Source organism: Ictalurus furcatus, chromosome 25 (genome assembly GCF_023375685.1).
Source record: "Ictalurus furcatus strain D&B chromosome 25, Billie_1.0, whole genome shotgun sequence".
Taxonomy (NCBI): domain Eukaryota; kingdom Metazoa; phylum Chordata; class Actinopteri; order Siluriformes; family Ictaluridae; genus Ictalurus; species Ictalurus furcatus.
Genome location: NC_071279.1, coordinates 10,697,199 through 10,714,635, shown reverse-complemented (window position 1 = coordinate 10,714,635; position 17,437 = coordinate 10,697,199). Strand labels below are relative to the sequence as shown.

General features: G+C 41.2%; 1 protein-coding gene across 1 annotated transcript in view; it reads left to right on the top strand.

Annotated features, from left to right (window-relative positions):
• Nucleotides 1–11,887: 11,887 nt before the first annotated feature.
• Nucleotides 11,888–17,437, top strand: part of dab1a (DAB adaptor protein 1a) — a 378,524-nt gene continuing 372,974 nt past the window's right edge. Inside the window, exon 1 of the mRNA XM_053613929.1 lies at nucleotides 11,888–12,869. The gene's annotated coding sequence lies outside the window, so the exon portion shown is untranslated. The remainder of the gene's footprint in view (nucleotides 12,870–17,437) is intronic.

Genomic DNA, 17,437 nt, shown 5'->3' with positions numbered 1-17,437 from the left:
TTGTATACGGTGTTTTACTATCAAAAAAGCGTTTTGTTGTCCATTTGATCTCAGTACCAGTGTTATTGTGGAGAGGTATGAGTTGTTTGCCCAGCAGGGAGCTCACACCCCTCCCATTTCCCATAATCCTGATCACTAGCAGCTAAAAACAGTCATGATACTCTACACACAGAAACCCAACAGTGTCCCGACTAATCTCACAGCAGATTTGCGGCCATAAAATAATTCATTTGTTTATACTGATTGAAAATATACGATAAGTCGGTTTCCATTCCTCTGGTGGAACGAAACACCAATGTACTTCGAGAAAAGGTTAAATTACCTTTAAATAAGCGGTAATGAGCATGGATTCACACAGCACCTATGAACAATCAGTATATATTAGGCTTCATTAATTTGCACAAAAACTGAATGCATAAGAAATGAAATTTAACCTGTTCTACACGTATTGATAAATGAGGCCGCAGGATTCCGTATGTTTGTAAGTACGGATTAAATGTTTTTATGTACGTGTTTTACAGCTGAAAGATAGAGGTTGTGTATGTGTATTTAGACACTGCATGTCTTACTGGAAGCTGCCGTTTGTGTGCAAGACAAAGACATAGTGATTTTTGGCGTTGAACATCAATCACTTTGACAGCAGCAGTATCACTTGATGCATCAGGATGTGTGTGCGTGTTAATGTGTGTGCTAATAGGCATGAATAATGTCAGGATCTATCTATCCATCTATCCATCTATGGCTTTCTTTCTGTATGTAATGAGACACACTTTGGCCATGGTGCTAACAGACACAGGTTCTGAATCGGCAGTGCAAAAAAAACATTGAGACTAAACAAAGACATTAAATCTTGCAAGTCATTCCTTCTGCTGTTGTGTTATGCCTCTGCATAAGTGTTGTCATGTTGTGTGTGTGTGTGTGAGAGAGAGAGACTGATTTACCTTGCTTGTTCTGTTAAATACTGACATGGCTGGCTTTAATATATGTAACATTAATTCCTTGAGCCAACAATTAGTTTCTGTCGCCATCAGCTGTGTTAATGCGCTGATGCATTGTGGGTCATTCATGTAATGAATATTGTATGATCACACACAAATATACTTTATATTTACACTGGATTGTTTTTTTTTTTTCTAGCTGTAGTATGTTTTGGATTTGTGTGCATCTACTGATGCTTGCTAATTGTGCTCGGCATGCGGATTCTGTCCACATCGTCAGGGTAACTAGAGTTCACCATAGCAACTCACTGACTCATCTGTCATTAAGAGCTGGAACCCAAATCAATGTTTCTGTCAATTTAAATTAAAAAAAAAAAAAGATGAACAGTAATGAATTCAGTTTAGAATAGCCTGATTATGATTATAGGGATGGGTGTTCCTGAGTCACTGGAAAGCCCTTGATACTTTTCGGACTTATTGGTTAGAAGAAAAAAAAAGGAGCCAATGAGTATGTAACTAAAGAGTGGGAAAAATGATAGTAGTATTTCTAAGACCTTACATTGCTTGCTGCAGTAACTGCCAGGTTGTTATTTCTAGCCCACATTCTTGGCACCATTGATTATGGAACATAATTTTACATTTTAATTTCATGATGTAGGTGGAAGAAGTGCATTCTTGCCCATTTCTGTTTGGGGTTAGTGAATAAAGACATATTTTTCATGCTCTATAGCTGTATTGCCTTCACATTGAGCACAAGAAATCAAATCATCAGTTTAGTGCCAACACGCCAGCTCTTGCTATTTCAGCCCTTTACAAATCTCTTTCAATCATCAGTATGTCTACATCCATGTATTCAGTTCTTCAGGCTCTAAAACATACGTACTCATATGGTGTGTTATTCCTCCTTAGGAGGGTAATAGCTTTCTTTGTCCACCAAATTATGAGTGTTTTAAGAGGTTTCTTAAGTGAAAGAAAAAAGCATACACCAATCAGCCATAACTTTAAAACCACCTGCCAAATATTGTGTAGGTCCCCCTTGTGTCACCAAAACCTGACCTGTGAAGACATGGACTCCACAAGACCTCTGTAGGTGTGCTGTGGTTTCTGGCACCAAGACGTTAGCAGCAGATCCTTAGAGTCCTGTAGGTTGTGAGGTGGGGCCTTCATGTATCCGACTGGTCTGCCCAGAACATCCCACATTATGTGTGCAGTATCCTGCTGAAAGAGGCCACTGCCGTTAGGGAATACCGTTGCCATTAAGGAGTGCAACAGTGTTTAGGTAGGTGGTACAGTACTTGTCAAAGTAACATCCACATGAATGCCAGGTCCCAAGGTTTCCCAGCAGAACATTGTCCAGAGCATCACACTGCCTCTGCCGGCTTGCCTTCTTCCCATAGTGCAGGGGTTCCCAAACTTTTCCAGGGCAAGGCCCCCCAAATGGCATTAAAATTTGACCGAGGCCCCCCTTTTGCAAGATGTCTTTAAAACACATTAAAAATACAGACTTCTGAATATATACCCCTTTTTTATTAATAATTACATCTTACATCTTTACATTACATTACATTAGGAATTGATTGTGTGTGTGTGTGGTTGTCAGAGTGAGAAAGAGAAAACATACATTTATTTTTTTTTCCACACTAAATTGTTGAGGCCCCCTGGGCGCCCCCTGGCGGCCCCCACTTTGAAAACCACTGCCATAGTGCATCCTGGTGCCATCTCTTCCCCAGGTAAGCGATGCACACGCACCCAGCCGTTCCACATGATGTAAAAGAAATTCTTATACCAGGAAATGCTGGATAAATATGACTATATTTAAGATATTTTCACTTGCTATGTCCTTTTCTTGCAGTCTATGTGCAGTCGGTTCTGCTCTTTCTGTTTCTGATTCTGTCCCAAGGCCAGAGTGTGATGCACGACAGCTAGGAATGAGAGCGTGAGGAGAAGGAGGAAAGCCACATTTCTTCATCAGTGATCTGCTCTGACAGTCTCTCAAGGCTTGCACTAATGAAGTCACATTTGTCTCAGACAGGCCCAGATTCCATTAGCCCATGTGTAATTGTGTTAACTCTCGACACTGCCTTAAATGGAGTATGGTTGTTTGTGTGTGTATTTACGTGTGTGTGTGTGTGTGTGTGTGTGTGTGTGTGTGTGTGTGTGTGTTTTAGATATAAGGATATGGAATGATTTGTGTCAGTAATTTGTGTGCTCACTTCACATACATTTATCAGTGCTCAGTTGACCTTTCAGGGTGAGGGTTGTACTGATCACATTATAGGAGACAGAATGGACGTGCAGTAATTGGCTTTATTTTGGTGCCAACAACCATTAAAAACTTCTGATGGATTTGAACTACATCACTAGAAATGCCTTTAAGAGAGGTATGAACGCGATTGCACATAATCAGTTAACAGTAACTGCTTCAATGTTGGTAATAGTTTGCAAGGCAAGACATTAAAAAAAAATGTCTCATTGTACAACACTCTCTTTTTCAGAGTATGGGCTGCGACTAATCTTGGTATATTCAAAATGATAAGATATCTCTCAGTACTGTAGTGTCTACTACTTGATGGTAGTCACCACACAGTTTGAGATGAGTGTTACTGGAGCAAACAAAATGAGAGGTAATGTAACTCTTTAAGTAATTACACCATTTTATACCAGAATGATGCATGTGTGTATGAGAGAGCACAACTATCCCAGGGTCATCCATCCACAGGGTCACGGTGGAGCCTGGATCCTACCCCAGTGAACAGGCAGCGGACACCCTGAATGGGGTGCCAACCCAACTCATCACAGGGCACAATTGCACACACATTCACACACTATGGAAATGCCAATCAGCTTACATGTCTTTGGACTGGAGTATTTGGAGGAGACCCCCAAGGCATGTGGAGGGCATGCATGGAAGCCCCATGGACACAGGGTGGAGGTGGGATTCAAGCCCCCAACCCTGGAGGTGTGAGGGAAACATGCTAATTACTAAGCCATGGTGCCCCCCCAATCCCCCCCTGCACAGCCCCCCCAATCCCCCCCTGCACAGCCCCAACCCCATCCTGGGGTCATGGTGAAGCATATTATTTATGAATAAGCTTAATATATGTTTCGTCAAGGTATCTGTAAAGGTACTACTGAAGAATTTATGCTTTTAATACTTACAATAAAAGCAAAACTCAATATTTTAATAATGCCATTCCATTTTTCTTTCAAATAAAAATAAAATGATCTATCTACAGATGCCTTGAAGGACAAGGTAAAAAAAAAAAAGATGAACATTTCCTATTCATTTATTTCTACCTTGAATCAGAATGGAGATATCTGCTGTGCTGTGGTATAACAACAAATCAAGTATTGCCATTATTACTGTTATTAAAGACCTCCAAAGAGATGACACAATGGTGCAGCAGGTAGTATTGGTGCAACACAGCTCCATTGTCCCGAGTTGAATCCTGAGCTGTTTGAGGTGGAGTTTTGCATGTTCTCCCTATGTCTGCATGATCTTTCCTTTAAAAAAAAAAAAAAAAAAAAGAAGGCCAGTAGGTGAATTGCCTAATTGTGTGCATTGTGTTTTCCTGAATTGTACAGAAGCAGCTCTGGAGGCACAGTGACCCTGACCAGGATAAAGCAATTAATGAATATGAATGAATAAATGAAGTTCTCCAGCAGATGACCCTCCTTTATATGAGAGGGTTAGAAAACTGACATGCTATTAACTATGATCTGTACTGTCACGAAGGTCACGTGTAAATCTGTGTTATTCATGGATGTTTCATATATGTAGAAGAAGGGAAATGGTGTTGAAATGTCTTAGAAACGTCAGTGCTGTAGTGTTTCCTGCGGGCCGAGAAGAGAGCAGACGGTTGTAGGATTGATAGTAAGACCATATTCTGTTGATAACTGCAAGTGCAGTATTACAGATTATGTACATATATAAGCATAAATGGGTACACAGACGTCACTGTTTGTGAGTAAAGGACACCCAATCATAACCTGCCACAGTGCCAAAGCGATCACTCCTGTTTCTCACTCTTATCTAATTCATTGCAGTTCTCGCTACACTAACTCTTCAAGAACTCACAGCATGGATCCAGGGACATGTGGACTACCCATTCATTGCATTCTCAGGATCCCCTTAATTTCCTCGATTTGGCCACTCAGTCATCTCCACGGGACCTGGAGCCCCTGGCACTCTTTGTGTTTAATTACCTGATTGAAGTCATCCCCTCTGTGCTTTCCCAGTTTATCAGCTACAGGGAGAGTGCAATGAACAGGTTGTCCTAGGCTTTAGCTGAAGGACAAAGCCAGGGAGGGAATTCTCTCTCTCTCTCTCTCTCTCTCTCTCTCTCTGTCTCTCTCACTGTCTGCATGATGTAGATCACCTCACTTTGTTGTGTCAGGAATGTGCACTGCAGCACCAGGTCTCATCCCACAAATATTGATTTTCAAGACTAGATGGTACAGATTTTGTCTCTGGGGGAAAGCTTTTGGATAAACGTCCTCAGAAAGGACACAGTTGGTATGGTTAGGAGATAGCTGTAGGTAAACCAGAAAGAAAGAATGTCTATGCAAGCTACTTTGAACCAGATTGGTTTGTGTGTGTGTGTGTGTGTGTGTGTGTGTGTGTGTGTGTGTGTGTGTGTGTGTGTGTGTGTGTGTGTGGTGATGAGGGCTGAAATAGCTTGAGATGGTGTGTGTGCAGTGTGTGAAATTGGAAAAGGCTGGCTGGCGTTGTCACTTGCTACATGTCCCATCACTCTGGCTAATTTGCTTTTGTCTGCATAATTTCCACACACGCAGGCATTTCAGGCATTGATATTTCTGTCTGGGCTGTATTTTTGTTAATATCCATTCAAAATAATCTTACACTCCAGCAAAAGGTGAGTTCAAAGCCAACCATTGCTTCCAGCTAGATGTGTATTGGTGGATAGTGTGGGTTGGTTGTATTGGTTATTGTTTATTTAACAATGAGTCTCTGTATGTTCTTCCAAGGAACTTAACAAAGTACAGTTGACCAAAGTTGAATTAGTGAGTACATATTTAGAATATAGTCGTATAGAATATAGAGACAAATAATTAGCGTGTCACATTTCAATGCGACAGATAAAGAATTTATTCTAAAAATGCTCATTTAACATAATTTTCAAGTGACATAACGTCACGTCGACGCTGGAATCTGTATCGAACGACACATCCCGGAAATCAGAACGGCCTACAAACATGGCTGCTGAAGACAACAATACCCAGACCTTCTCACGTTCACGCGCTCCTGATTGCTGATTACACACACCTGGATGCAATCACCTGCACTGCCACACTCGCACTATATAAGGACTCTCAGTATTTACATTCATTGTGAAGTACACGGTTTGTGTCTCTTGTAGCAGTCTGTGCCAATCCATTTGAACCATTGTTTGTGTGTCTGGTTTGGACCTCGTTTTGTTGCTTGTTTATCTTGCCTGCCCTTGTTTATGCTCGTTATACATCGCCTGACCCTTGCCTGTTTACCGACTACGTTTACGGATTATGTCTTTGTACTGTTTGCCAAGTTCTTAAAACCACTGAGTACCTGCACTTGCCTCCTCTGCTGCATCGTGACACACAATGTAACTTATTTGTAACTTATGAAGGCTACATAAATTCCAAAGATATAACAATAGATGGGTGGAAAGGTTAACTGGGTGCTTAACCATCTTTCAAGTGAGAAAATCTAGATGAGGTGAGAGATTCGAGATTCCAGATTCACAAGGCTATTTGGTCATCTACTGTTTTTATTGGGGTTCAGTGAGGTTGTTTACTCTGTGGTGATGTCCTTCTCTAGCTGATGTCAATTGGGTGCAATTCGACACTCAGGGTGTTCTAGAGGAATTGGCCGATTTTCTTTGTAGCACATGTAAGATGGTCACTACAGTCCTACGTAAGCATCTGTTTGGTTAATCCAAAAGCATTCTGTGAGGGCTGAATGCCTCCTGGGTCACTCTCTGCCCCTTCACCTGTGCCATTCAGCTTGTGAAGGGTCATGAGCTCCTTGCGAAGGATTTTCCAGAGTTCAACCAGTGGCGGTTTCTCCTCTTTGCTCAACGAGCAGCTGGTGTGTTTTGGCTGAGCTATGGCATTATGTAGGGACCGTTGATGATTCTCTGGGGTCGGGTTTCAATGTCACCCTTAGCTTCTGTGATTCGGCTTGCATCTTCCTCAAACTGGTACCAATAACTCGGCCTGCTGCCTGGAGGCCACTTGACCTCCCGATGTTTCCATACTCTACACGACGAAGGAGCTTTTGGTGCTTGGATTTTCTGAGCTCTGTGGGGTGAATCTTGGCCATGGCCCTTCTGCATCTCACCAGGAATTGATCCTGTGTGATGCATTGCTTTTTCCTTTGCCAAGCACTTTATTCTGGCTTGGTGTCTCACGAGGCTATGTGGGTTTTGCAGAACTTGCTGCAAATGCATCTTGAGCTTATCATCTTTCCAAACAAACATTACAGCATGTTTACATGCAGTCTTACATGCAATATATGTTTATAATCCGTATTTACATGTTCATGCGGTAGTCTTTAGACAATTCCATATATATTGATTGGCGAACATGAGTACGAGTACACTGTGTCTATGTGTAAGTGTCTCAACCTATGTGTGCTTGAGAGACAAGATAATGTGGTCCATGGAAGCAGTTATGTAATTATCAGATGTACTTCCATCAAGAGCAGTTATGTACATGAGAAGAGAAGGACAATGATTGAAAAAGGTTTTTAATCCTTTAGAATTCTGCTGTCTCCAAGAACATAAAAGCATTTGAAATACAGATTTTGACATATAAACTGACTTTGACCTTTTCAGTCCAGTTCCCAGTGCATTAAAACCTGTAGGTCTGAACCGGGTTGGATTATATTGTTTATTTTGTTATCTTTCTAGTGTAAGCAAAATAAATAGTCACAAACCTACACACAGGGTGAAATAAAAGCTAATGGGCTCTTTTAGTCTTTTGGGTTAGAATCCAGAAACAGGGGAAACAGCTTGCTTGCAAGCATAGCAAATGCTATTATAGTGTACAATTCTGCTCAAAACCCATATTTAAATTTCCACTACTTTTAGTGAGACAATCATAACAGAAGATATTATGGCAATTAGGAGAGAGGAAGTTGGCAAATTTACCATTGTTTTGGTAGCAATTTTATGTGTAGACGGTCCTTGTTCCTTTATCCATGTGATAACTTTTTGCTAATGCCAACATTATCCTGATTGTGATTGGTCAGCGTAACATGAGCGTTAGGAAACAATTATCTCGGAACTTGATTGGCTGATGCAGACCCAGTGATGTAACTGGTTCAAATACATGCCATGTGATGGATAAGTACACAAAGAACAAACCACAAATAAATTGACAAATGTGTGTTGTTTTTTAAAGTTTATTATTATTTTTATATACATATATTTGTGCATCTCATTTTATTTATTTATGGATCTCATTTTACTTTTGTGAAAAAAATCAGATAGGAGCATAAAACTGTCCTTCGAAACCACTATACAAGTGCTTGATTACATTTCTGACTTAATGCTACAGATGCACATCAATGCAGCTGTGAGAGAAGCAAGTATAACTGTCCCCAATGGATAATGGAAAATCATGTTAAGTGAGCATTGATCTGCAGTAGAGTTTTGGTGACCAACGTGTCCAGGAATGATCAAGTTTACCGGACAAACTGGAAAACATCTGGTCGTCTCATTTTGGTGTTTCTTTTGCACTGTATCGTTTTGGACTGCGACTGTGGCAGCAGGGGCGAAGTGAAGCGCCAGCTGTTAGCCCGAGCCTTTCAGTGCCTCCTTTAACGAGAGAGAGAGATAGAGAGAGAGAGAGAGGGAGACACACACATACAGTATGCATCTGTGTGTGGTTGAATGAGTCAGCTGAAAAGCGAAGGTAAATATTGAGAGAATAAAAAGGCCTTTTGAGTTGTCCTCAGCCTGCCTCATGCCTCCTGACCCAACCCAGATGTGTTACAGCGATTATAATAATAACAACAAAACAATCAAGTCAAATGAAAGATACACTTTTATTTATTACGTTTTATTTTCCACACTCTTCAAAATAACAAACAGCAGTTGTGGAGTTAGTGTCTAATAACACAAACATTGAAACCAAAAACGGGGTGCAGCAAAGCGTTAAACTGCAGTTTGCCACATATATTTGTGTTTACAAAGAAATATTAAAATAAAAAAACGTATAATTTGTGATTTTTTTTTTTCTTCCATGGCAAAGAAGCGTCCTGCTGCCGAAGTCCAATCTTACGTGTCCAGTGTTTCTCGGCAGCTTGAGAGTACTGCACAGAAACACTGGTGAACAGAGTACACGTTACAGGAGAAACATGAAAACAAAATAGTTTCGCAGACCGAGACCTTATTTAGGTGTGCAGTTTTGAACGTACTTTGTCTAACATCTGCTTTGTATTAATATTTTTACCAGACGTTGTGTCTGACAGTTTTTACATTTTTTATCAGACATTTTTCATTTCTAATGGTCATAAACCGGTATTTACCGGCTAATGGAAACTCTATGGGAAACAGCTATGGGAATCGGGAAGGTCCTCAGGGGCCTTCCATGTATTCACACTGCAAAATGTTTCAAGTTCATGTGGAGGCGGTTGGGGTGGATAAGCCGCTATGGGAGCACCTCAAGTACAAGGTGTCAGCTCTGTGTCCATGGACAGACTAATAAACACACCAACCATGGTTCAGAGTTCCTCACCTGGAACGTCGCAACTGACAACGGAAACACTGGGGAGTCCAGCAAGGCACTTCATTGTCATGGTAACGGGCCTAGAGCTAAAAATAGCATGACTTTTTCTGGATCACATGGTCCTTGGGGAAAAGGAGAGCGATATGGGAGAGGTGGGGAGTTGGATTTGAGGGCAAGGATAGGGGGTTGAAGGGCTTTTGGAGACCAATGGGCTTTAAACACAAATATTACCTTTGCACCCCATTTATCTCTTTGCTGCATCTGAGTAGAGCAGACTGGTGAGAATATTTTTCTCTCATGAATTCATAGGGGTGCCAATAATTATTGCACACCTATATTTAACAAAGATATATGTGTGTGTGTTTGAGAGCAGAGTATTTTTATGAATTCTTTTAACTAAAGATTAAAAGGTTAAAAAATAAAGACAATTTTTGCTCATATTTACCAATGGTGCCAATATTAATGGAGGGCACTGTATACACAGTCGTTTTTTTTCATCACCAGGATCTCTTTTTTCACTCTACAAAACCAACCCCACAGCTCGTCATGTTACCAACAAACTGAAAGGAGCAAACTCCTCTGCCCTGAAGACTTGAGTGTCGTGGTAGTGGCGGTTAAAGGAATGCTAAAAGGGGGAACGGTGGCTTAGTGGTTTGCACGTCTGCCTCGCACCTCCAGGGTTGGGGCCTCGAATCCTGCCTGCGCCCTGTGTGCATGGAGTTTGCACGTTCTCCCCGTGCTTTAGGGGTTTCCTCTGGGTACTCCGGTTTCTTCCCCCAGTCCAAAGACCTGCTTTGTAGGATGATTGGCATTGCCAAATTGTTTGTAGTGTGTGAATGTGTGTGAGTGTGTCCTACAGTGGGTTTGCACCCCGTCCAGGGTGTTCCCCATCTTGTGAGAGTTCCCTGGGATTGGCTCCAGGCTCCCTCCACGATCCTGTGTTGGATAAGCAATATGGATGGATGGATGGATGGATGGACTCCTAAAAGTTGTGGATGCTGCAGCACCCTCAGTTCCCCTACTTCCTGCATCCTTGGTTATCTAAGTATTAAGACAAGGCTGAATCAAGAGACTGTGGCTGCTGTTATGAATATTTTCCAACTGTAAGACACTTAAATACTCCATTTCCATATTTAGATACCCCATGCATACAGTGCAAGTGTGTGTGTGTCTGTGAGTGTAATGGGGATTGTTTAGGTGAGCCGGTGGATGTGGAGTAGTGGAGGCTCTGGTGGTGACACACACAGATAGGACAGCTTGCTCAGAAACTCATTTTACAGATAGTGCTTTTGGCATGGGGCTCAGGGACATAGATGCACCCTGAAGTGCAATAAATTACAAAAGAAATTATCCCAACTGATAGTGTGGGTAAGCAGACTGCAAAAGCCCTTTGGCTTCTTCTCCGCTCTCTCTCTCTCTCTCTCTCTCTCTCTCTCTCTCTCTCTTTCTCTGATTGCAGCTTGCGAGAAATGCTTTGTCAGTTTAAAGCTTTCCTCTGCATTTTAGTGATTTTTTTTTCTCATTCAGCCCTTCTTCTTATGCATCATTCTCTTTTTTCGCCCGTGCTCTCTCTTTCCCTATCACCAATCTTCATCTATTCACATACATTTTTCTGCTCTCCAGTGTATTTTTGCTTGCCCTGGATTTTCTTTTGTTCCCATTTTGTCAATCATGTTCTGCACTCCTTCTTTTAATTTATTTCTGTAATACTTAAATCCTCATGTGTTATTCTTCTTTACCACCCCCCCCCCCCCCCAATAATAGTCAGTTCATCAGTATGGAGGAAACCTCCTCCTCAACGAGTGTGCGCTCTTTGTGTAAAACGCTGACGTGAGATAATGTTCACGCTGGCAATCCGGATGCGGCCGCATGGATTTGCATCTCATTTGGAATTCAATAAACCAAATGGAACCTCACCCACATCGATGATGGAGTTCATCAAAATTATAATAATGCTATTCCTGATTGATCTGTGCTTGGCGTTCTTGCGGGGAATCTCAAATAAAGGCCCTTAATCGTTTAAGTGAGTATTTTAGTCCAGGGTGATGTTATTTATTTACCTCATTGCTGCTGGCAGGATGTGTCACTTGCGCATTTCCTGTATTGATGACCTTGTACTTGAGATGACACAGTAATCTCAGACTGTGTTTCAAGCCAAAGCAAACTGATTAGAAATGCAACAGGGACCCTGGTGGAGAGTGGGGTGGGGGGGGGGGCAGTCTGACAACATCCAGGCCAAATTATGCAAGACATGCTGTAAATGAAAGAGCTTTTTTTTTGGGCTGCTTGTTTTTGCATTTTAATATTGCACCACAGAAACCTTCTCCTGTGTTGCTTTCCTGTGTTGATTATTGTTATGACATGACCGGATGTTTTCAGTGGTGGTTTCTGCACTATGTGACGGCTGACCTGTGCCACACTCGTACTGTTACTGCTTGATAAATGTTCACGAATTTCATACTTGTTGATTTTTTTTTGTGCATAAGTCAACCTTTTGAGAAGTGTGCCTGTCAGGACAATGATCCATGGAGTCTGGAGCTCATGGGGCTGATGGTAGGTGTCTGTCTGGGTTATTTGGGGGAGGAGTGGGTAATGAAGTGGCAGATCTGATGGCATGTGGTGGCTTACTCCCTCACCCTTTGTCCAGCCTGTTTCCTGTCATTAACCACTCATGGTACTATGTGTCTGACCTCAATGGTTGGAAGATGCTGATTTTACATCTATGTCTGTGGCACTATGCATAATTTCATTCTTATAAGCACATCAGCTGAGGTAGAGCCTTTTTTTTTCTTTCTTTTTTTGTTTTTAAACTAACTTCTGTTCTTCCCCAAACATCCAGATGAGAATGTAAGGCAGTTGTTAGAAAAGGTTGCTCCATATCTCCATAATAATACTTACAGTATATACTATAGTTATAATAGAAACCTGCACAGCAACAATGATCAATTATTCACTGTTTAGAGTTTAACACTCCATTCAGGAAGCACTAGAACCAGCACAGCCTATCAGCCAATACAATCAGTGCTGGAAATGGGGGGCAAAATTGTGAGTTGTACCATTCGTCCCCTCCTATCCACCAGAGGGCACCTTCTCTTGAACTTTCCATGGCTTCTTTGGTTATCCTGTTAAGTTCCAGTTTGCCAGGTATAAAATGCACAGGGACTATTATTCTGAGAAGATGTCTTTCAGTTCGTTCATGTGAGTTCTGATTATTTTTACTAGCTTTTGGGTGCGACTTTGCCTTGCCTCACCTCTGATCTTATCTTACCTGTTGGATTTGTCTGCCTGCCTGATTTATGGTGTTCTCACCCGTTTATCCCCTTTGGTTTTGATATTGGACTTTCTGATCTTTTGGATTTGTCAGCTATTGTTTTGGTGACGATTGTTTTTGTCCTGAGCACTGTTTCTATATCCATCCTGTTAATAGCCTCCTACAAACGGATCTGTATACTGTCTCTGTGAGCCCTCTGTTACACCAATTCTCCCCTTTTCATATGTTAATACCAGTTGTAGCTCTGCTGCACTAAATGGCACAACAGAAAAGTGTTTGGGGAAAAATCGATGTCTGAAACATACTATATATAACTTTAACAAAAACTCAATTACGAGGACAAACTGGACAGTCATTAAAAAACTTCAACTGACAAATTTGGGCAGCATGGTGGCTCACTGGGTTCAGTGGTTCAAGGTCCTGGGTTCGAGCCTGTGCTTGGAATATTGTCCGTGTTGACGGTCCCATGTTCTCCCCAGGGTTGCCTGGGTTTCTCCAGCTGCTGTACAGACGTGCTGCTCTGTGCTTGTTGTTGTCGACTTAAAAAAAAAAAAATCCACTCGCCTGTGTAAGTGAAGCTTAAACTCCATAGGAATTTGTTGAAATCACACACATTTTCTATACATTTTGAACTTGATTTTCTGCTTACTCAGAATTCACATTGGAGACATCATGTAAGTGTCATGGCTGCATCCCAGGAGATATATACGTGTAGCGACCAGCTGCTTAATCAAATCGCCCACGTTTACATTTATTCATTTAGCAGATGCTTTTATCCAAAGTGACTTACAAATGAGGAAATACAAGCGAAGCGATATATCAAGCAGAAAACCATACAAGTAGTGCTACCAAACAAGATCTTTAATTGAGTTCTAGAGGAAGCAAAGTGCACAGAGTAGAGGTGTAAGAGTACTTTTATTTATTTATTATTTATTTATTTTTAATTATTTTTTTTTAGGGGTTGGTTAGGTGTTCACGGAAGAGGTGGGTCTTTAGCTGTTTTTTTTTGAAGATAGTGACATTCTGCTGTCCGGATTGAGGTTGGAAGTTCATTCCACCACGGAGGTTCACGGTGGTGCCCTTCATTGTTATCAAGGAAACTAACATCTAAATGCAGACACAAACGTGTCCGTGAAACATGGGAGGTGCAGCCAAGCTGGACTTGCTGTAATTACAACACAGCTCAATTAAAAAAATGCCCCCAAGACAGTGGAACCGTGAATAAACAGCCTATTCATCTTCTCTCTGGCTATCTGTGAGTTTCATTACCATGGACGCTTATATGAAACTATGTATTACAGAATTATGGCACTTCTGTACATTATAATAATAAGTTTCACTGTGAACGTATAGGAATCGTAATTGTGCAATTTGAGTGGATGTTAACACTTTATTTGGGTAGTCCAGTGTGGATACTAATCTTAATTATCTATAGAAATGTGTCCAGTAGGAATTGGCCTTTAGTTGGGCTGTAGAGTCAAAATACTGTTAGAATTTGCTCTTAAGGTGCTCAAGAGAGAGTGCTGGATAAATAAAGTGCATTTTTTTTTCTCTCTTTCGTTCTTTCTCTCTTTTACTACAGTTCTTCTGCTACTGTAGCTGCAGGGGAGTTTATGCAGTAGTGTGGTCTGCTGTGCGGTTGGGCATTTCTTGTGGGCTAAGATCAGGTGTGTGTGTGTGTGTGTGTGTGTGTGAGAGAGAGAGAGAGAGAGAGAGAGTGCCTGTCTGCTTGTGCACATTTGTATCTTTTTGAAGTAGAGCATGGCCTGAGGCTACCTCTCTCTATCTTTGTATCTTTTTTTTCACACCCCTTTTTCTCATCCAATAGAGGGAAGCCAGGTGAAGCGAACATAGCACCTACAGCATATCTTTTGTAAAGGACCTCCCCCTGTAGCAAGGTCGCACATACCTCTGTCTGTTACTGTACACACACGTTTTGCATTCACTTCCTCTCTGCCGTTTGTCTACTTCCATACACGCACTGTCATGCGCTCCCTTCGTCTCGCTCCTCCTCTCTGTCTTCACCCAGCCAGTGCTGCATTGATTCATTACACTTTCCAGAACTGATACTGTGCTCATTACATCACTGCAGTGGTAGAAGCCTCCTCACACTGTACCAGCCAACGCCACCTTATTCCATCTGTCCTTGTCCATCACTGAATTCACACGTCTTTTGTATGTTCAGAGGGCTGCTCGAGCAGCACAGCGCATTTTAAAAGCTGTTATATTTTTGAATCATTGTGTCGTGTCGTTGAATTGTGCATGCGCTTTTATATGTATCTGTCAGAAAACACCAGGAACGTAATCCGCTGTATATATGTATACATGACTGAGTATCTGTGTGTGTGAATTCTTGTGTGATAAAAGATGCTTCCTCTCTTCTTGTAAAGAAAAAAAAAAAAAAGATTCTGTGAAAAAGATCAGAAGTCACTCATAGTCATGCCTGTCAGTTATCTGTCAAGTGTGGAAACTTAGTCCTCAACAAGAGAGAGAGATTGTATGAAAGAGAGCATTCAAATGCAGTGTTACTGAACAAGTGTACATATTTATTTATTTATTTATTTATTTATTTATTTATTTATTTAAAGCAAAAAGATGAATAGTTCCTAACCTCTTTTGCAGGTATCTAAACATTTTAATTAATATTTGAACTGTGCATTTATCCATTAAGCTGGCTTGGCGTAATTCTGTGTTTAAAAAAGGAATAGATGAGTAGACCTCACCACACAATGATGAGATCAAATTTGGTAGTATGTCTTAAAAAAACAGAAGTTGATGTTGCTTCTATGTAATGGTAAGTAATGACACTCTCTTCCATCTCATTAATGGTATAGTCTGCGATTTTAGTGACGGTTATCTGAAGCTTGCTCCTGTGAAACTCAAAATCTGATGTTCCCTCCAAAGCCACATTCAGTACATTTACATGGACAACAATAATCTGATATTAACCCGATTAAAACGATACTCTGATTAAGAAACTAGCATGTAAACAGCGATTATTGATGACCTTAATCCGACTAAAGTCATACTCGAAGTAAACACAAATCAAATTAAGACGTGTGGAGTATTCCTGTTTTAGTCGCATTATTGAAGTGCATTACAGACATGTACACACCTTAATCACACTATTAACGTTGTGTGGGAGTTTTCACCGCATTTTGTGACAGGACACGTACACACATGGCAGTGCTCAACCGTTTGACGGCAAACAAGAGAGCACGGCTGCGTCCGAAACCGCGTACTTACCTGCTATATAGTAGGAGAAATACATGTATATCAGCTAATATATATAGTAGTTAAATAAATACATCTATCTCAGCTGCTATATTGTAGGTAAGTACGTGGTTTTGGACGCAGCCCACGGCTTCAAGCAGTCGTCTATGTGCAAGTGTAGCATGACAGATAATTAACTGCACTCGAAGCTTTAATTAAAAATTAAAAATGAAATACCCAAAACTGTATGTCGATACGTGAAATTCTGGAGGGAACGTCGGTTGGCGTGGTGTGGGGGACGTAATGACGTGTGCCGTTAATCGATCTATGTTCTATAACATGTAAAACGGGAACATGAAAGGAATATTCTAAAAGTGACTCATGTAAACACCTTAATCACAATATTGTCTTATTCAGAATAAGGTCAGTAATTAGATTACTGCTGTCCATGTAAACATAGTCTGTGTCAAAATATGCGGCCTAAGCTAGAACGGCTGCTTGCCAGTTCCACCGGGGGGATCTTTCTGAATTGGCAGGATACATGATTGACAGGTAAGTATTGGTGCCTCTTCTTCTCATTGGTTGGAAGTCAGTGGACTTTTTTTTTTTCTTCACCCAGTGACGCAGCTTGGGGTCGGGGGGGTGGGGGTGCAGATTGATGTCTCCGTTGTCACTGATCCCTCACTGATTCGTCCTTTCAGTTTTAAATATGGATGCTCCAGAAGAACAGTTAATGTGCCATAATGACCCACAGCTTAAGGACTGTGGTATATACTGTGGTTTAAACTGTATGTTACAATTAAAACAACCTGCCAAACCTGCCATTACTTTGGGTTTCTATCAACCAGCCTCATCAAAATAATGCACACAATTTTGGAAGAGGTCACCAGGACAATACAAGATAAAGGCTGTGCAATGAGCTCTGAAGAGACCATAATAATGTCTGACAATATAAACAAGCATAGTTAGAGAGATATGACAAATCAGCAGACTTTAGAGAAACAACATTGTGACATGAGTGCCACTGTAATAATTTCATATATAGCCAAATTGACACAAGCTTCAGATGGTGGAAAAACAAAAAGCACAAACCAGTATGGGTATAAAAATAGTGACATTCCCACCCATGATGTGGTTTCAGCTTGATGGAAGCCTTGAAGCCTAGGAACACTGGGCGTGAGGCTGGAATGTACCCTCGATGGGATGCCCAGAGGAAACCTATGCAGACACAGGGGAAAACCTGCAAAACATGGAGCTATGAAGTGGCAACGTTGAACCACCA